Source organism: Heteronotia binoei, chromosome 1, assembly GCF_032191835.1.
Source record: "Heteronotia binoei isolate CCM8104 ecotype False Entrance Well chromosome 1, APGP_CSIRO_Hbin_v1, whole genome shotgun sequence".
In the NCBI taxonomy this organism is placed as follows: domain Eukaryota; kingdom Metazoa; phylum Chordata; class Lepidosauria; order Squamata; family Gekkonidae; genus Heteronotia; species Heteronotia binoei.
In genome coordinates, this window is record NC_083223.1 from 276,246,304 (window position 1) to 276,251,090 (window position 4,787).

General features: G+C 48.8%; 1 non-coding gene across 1 annotated transcript; it reads right to left on the reverse strand.

Annotated features, from left to right (window-relative positions):
- Window positions 1-3,014: 3,014 nt before the first annotated feature.
- On the reverse strand, window positions 3,015-3,086 carry TRNAA-AGC (transfer RNA alanine (anticodon AGC)). The gene has a single exon. It is a non-coding gene; the product is annotated as a tRNA-Ala (tRNA).
- Window positions 3,087-4,787: the final 1,701 nt, after the last annotated feature.

Consider the following 4,787-nt stretch of genomic DNA (forward strand, 5'->3'; position numbering starts at 1 on the left):
CGCCATAAGCCTCAAGGGGGCTCATTTTGCAGCATCTCCCGGCGGGAGGGTGGCACCCGCACGGGACACATATCAAATGAAAGAGGGGGCGCAGGGCTATCAGAAACAGCCGGCGGAGGGAGTCGGGAGACCACCCCACTGGGGGATCCACACCCCGAAAGTGATGAAGGTGGCGCAGATAGAGCCAACAGAGCAAACAGGACAAAATAAATAGGCTGCATTATGCAGCACAGTCTCACTGGAATCTCACTGGAATCTGACTGGCTTCTCAGCGTGGAACTCGTTCTCTCTAGTCTTCTCACTTTGAAAAAAGTAAAAAAAGAGTTTTATTTAACTTTATTTCCCCCTTTCCCTCTCTATAAATAATCTTGGTGTTTCCGGCGGTGATATTTGGGGGATTTTTGGGGACGTCACAGGAAGTGCTGTGAAGTCACTTCCTGTTTCCGGCAGTGGCATTTGGGGGAAATGATGTCACAGGAAGTGATGTCACTTCCTGCTTCCGACAGGTGGCGCGGGGAAAATGATGTCACAGGAAGTGATGTCACTTCCTGTTTCCAGCAGGTGGCGTGGGGAGATGATGTCACAGGAAGTGATGTCACTTCCTGTTTCCGGCGGTGGCATGACGTCACCGGAAGTGAAATCTTCCTGTTTCCGGCGGCGCGCACGCTCTGCACGCGCGCACACACATTCCTTCCCCCCTCAAGGTGTCCCTGGCTGGCCTGCAGAAATTATGGCCACCCTATCTGTGTGACACAGAGTGTTGCACTGGAGGGGCCATTGGCATGATCCAACATGGCTCCTCTTATGTGACACAGAGTGTTGGACTGGATGGGCAACTGGCCTGATCCAACATGGCTTCTCTTATGTGACACAGAGTGTTGGACTGGAGGGGCCATTGGCCTGATCCAACGTGGCTTCTCTTATGTTCTTATGTGACTCTGTGTGACAGAGTTTTGGACTGGATGGGCCACTGGCCTGATCCAACATGGCTTCTCTTATGTTCTTATGTGACACAGAGTGTTGGACTGGATGGGCCATTGGCCTGATCCAACGTGGCTTCTCTTATGTTCTTATGTGACTCTGTGTGACAGAGTTTTGGACTGGAGGGGGCATTGGCCTGATCCAACATGGCTCCTCTTATGTTCTTATGTAACTTTGTGTGACACAGAGTGTTGCACTGGAGGGGCCTTTGGCCTGATCCTACATGGCTACTCTTACGTTCTTATGTTCTCAGGTCAAATGAGGAAGCTGGGGGAGGGGGAACACTGGGTTCACCTGAATTCTGTTTTGGGTCATGTCCTTAAGTGAAGGAAACCCAGAGCACACGGCCAGTTTGCTTTTTTGTACTCACGTCTTAATCAAGGATAATGACGCCTGTGGACTAACAGAGTTATAAAGCCAACGTAGGATGGAGGCTTTTTAAAAAAGCGTTGCAAACAATCATTAATCTTTAATATGCATCAGGAATGAGATTACTGTGTGCATTGTTTTTCCCTTGACGTTGACATGACAAATCAGCAGAAAAGTTTCCCGCCATGAGGAATCATACCCAGGGACGCAGAGTACATTTCTTCTAGAGCAAAAGCCCAGGGATCTATCTCCCTTCCTTGGGTGTATAGTTTAATGCAGGAGTGTCAAACAGACATTCTGGGGGCTGAATCAGGCCCCCGGAGGGCTCTTATCAGGCCCCTGAACAACTGGCTGTCGTCTGCTTCCTTCTCCTTCTCTCTTGCCTTTTTCTGCATCCCCGCTTGCTTTGCCAGACTTGCTCAATCACACAGCAGAGCTACAGAGCAAAACCTCATTTTTTTTTCATTCATTGAGGCGCCTCCCCTCCTGGTCCCCTCGGGAGGGAGGGAAAGAGCCAGAGCTTCCTTTGTCCAGTCCCCTGCATCCCATGGGTGAAATACAAAGAAAGCATCTTTAAGACCAACAAGTGCTAATGTTTTAGGCAATCTGGGTACAGCCACATACAAGGGGGAAAATATATGCCCATCAGCATTCGAAAAAAACAACACCACAGAATTGTCTATGAACACACAGACATGAACACGCATGAATCAGACCAGTGGTCCACCAAATATAGTATTGTCTATTCAGACTGACAACAGCTCTCAAGGGTCTCAGGCAGGCTGAGGTCTTTCAATTCACCTACTGCTAGATCCGGTAGAGAGCTAGATCCGGTTTGGTGTAGTGGACTCTTATTTGGGAGAATTGGGTTTGAATCCCCACTCCTCCACTTGCAGCTACTGGAATGGTCTTGGGTCAACAGTAGCTCTCGTAGGAGTTGTCCTTGAAAGGGCAGCTTCTGGGAGAGCTCTCTTGGCCCCACCTAACTCACAGGGTGTCTGTTGTGGGGGGGAAGATAAAGGAGAATGTAAGCCACTCTGAGACCCTGTTCAAATGCACAGTATAATCAGATGTCGCTGCTGTTTCCTTCCGGATTTAAAGTGGCTGATCAGACAGCAACATCTGCCTCCCGGTATTAACTCATGGTAGTCCCCTCCCCCCAATCCTTCTCGGAACAGGGTTATTTTGTTACCTGCTCCTTTGCGGTGTTTTTTTAGTTCTCCGGTTTCACTTTGTAGTTTTCTCCGTCTGGATAGTTCTGCTGCGATATAAACCAACTTCCGGATGTCTGAAGGCTGTCCCAGAGCAAAAGGAGCCTCAGACATCCGGTTTATGGTCGCCATTGTTTTTACTACTTAGCGATATGCACATAGTCGCATAACCACATAATGTTTTAACCTATGCACATGCGCATATGCGCATAATGCATGCATGTGCATACTAGTGGTGGAGAAAAAAAGAACTGCATGGTGCCGTCATGTGGACGGCAGAAGACGGTTTCACCGGGGAGTGATTCGAATTGCAATATGGCAGTCTGATCGATAATTTCTGGAACAAAGATATTCGGAACAGAACCGGGTCAGTTTAACACGGACTCAGCACGCTGTGTGAACAGGGCCTGAGATTCAGAATATAGGGTGGGATATAAATCTTCTTCTTCTAAGTGGAGATGCCAGGGATTGAACCTGGGACCTTCTACATGCTAAACAGATGCTCTACCACTGAGCCACAGCCCCTCCCCGTAGCTATGCAGGGTCTCAGGATGAGGTCTTTCCCATCACCTCCTGCCTAGTCCATTCAACTGGAGATGCCAGGGATTGAACCTGGGACCTTCTGTGTGCTGAGCAGATGCTCTGCCACTGAGCTATGGACCCTCTCCATGGCTCTCCAGGGTCTCAGGCTGAGATCTTTCCCATCACCTTCTGCCTGGTCCTTCTTAACTGGAGATGCCGGGGATTGAACCTGGGACCTTCTGTATGCCAAACAGAGGCTCTGCCACTGAGCTATGGCCCTTCTCCATGGCTCTCCAGGGTCTCAGGCTGAGGTCTTTCCCATCACCTCCTGCCTAGTCCATTCAACTGGAGATGCTGGGGATTGAGCCTGGGACCTTCTACATGCCAAACAGATGCTCTACCACTGAGCCACAGCCCCTCCCTGAATACTGTTTGCCCGCAATTTCAGTCTCCTCCACAAACCATTCCTAAATATCCAGCTGCTGAATTTGAACCCATGTCTTCTTCACAGCTTCCACCACATCTTGCTAAACTTCCACAGCCGGCCTCACAAACCGTGGGCGTGTTTGATAGCGACTCACCTCAAGTCGTTGAACCATCCCTTTTAGCTTGCAAACTATTAAACACATCTTTGAGAGAAGGTCATTCTATGTGTCCAAAGAGGTTGCTTGCAACATAATGTGAAGATTAAAGGCTCTTCCCTGGGGAGAAATTTGTTTTCACTGATACTGGAGGGCCCAGTCACCAGCGACAATTATGACCACATGAAGTTAGCTGGTAAATGATTGGGCAACTTAGGGACTAGAAGGTTGAGCAACTAGGAAATAAAATGAAATAAAATACAACTATGCAGAGCTTTTTTTGAGCAGGCATAGGCAGCTTCAAGAGGGGATTAGATAAACATCTGGAGCAGAGGTCCATCAGTAGCTATTAGCCACAGGGTATTGTTAGAACTCTCTGTCTGGGGCAAGTGATGTTCTGTATTCTATACAGGGGCATTATGATACTGGCTAATTTGTTTTCAATTCCCTTCCTAATAATTCCCAGCATGGCGTTGGCCTTTTTTATTGCAAACGCACACTGTCTTGACATTTTCAGTGAGTTCTCTACCACGATCCCAAGATCTCTCTCTTGGTCAGTCTCTGCCAGTTCACACCCCATCAACTTGTATTTGTAGCTGGGATTCTTGGCCCCAATGTGCATTACTTTGCACTTGGCCACACTGAACTTCATCTGACACGACGCCCACTCATCCAGCCTCAACAGATCCCTTTGGAGTTCCTCACAATCCTCTCTGGTTCTCACCACAGGAATAGAACGCTTGGGGGGGGGGGGGCATGTGGTTCAGCCTGGAGTGTATGAACCCCTGGCGCCGAGTCTGCTTAAACCACAAGGAAAGGCATGGTATAAACATTCTAATCAATAAAGGATAACATCCAAAGTCTCTCCTCAAAACACCCTCCAGGTGTCAAAAGGATGGGACCAGGGGATCCAATTCTATTTGCCCCTAGAGAAGGTGCCCCAAATCCTTTGTTATTTCCAATGGATGGAAGGCATTTAAAGGGACTGCAGTCCCTTAAAATGCAGTGGCCAGAACTCCCTGTCTCCTGGCAATGTCTCCTGGCTCCGCCCCCAAATTCTCCCAACTCCGCCCCCACATTCTCCAGATTTTTCTTGAATTGGACCTGGCAACCCCATAGAGAA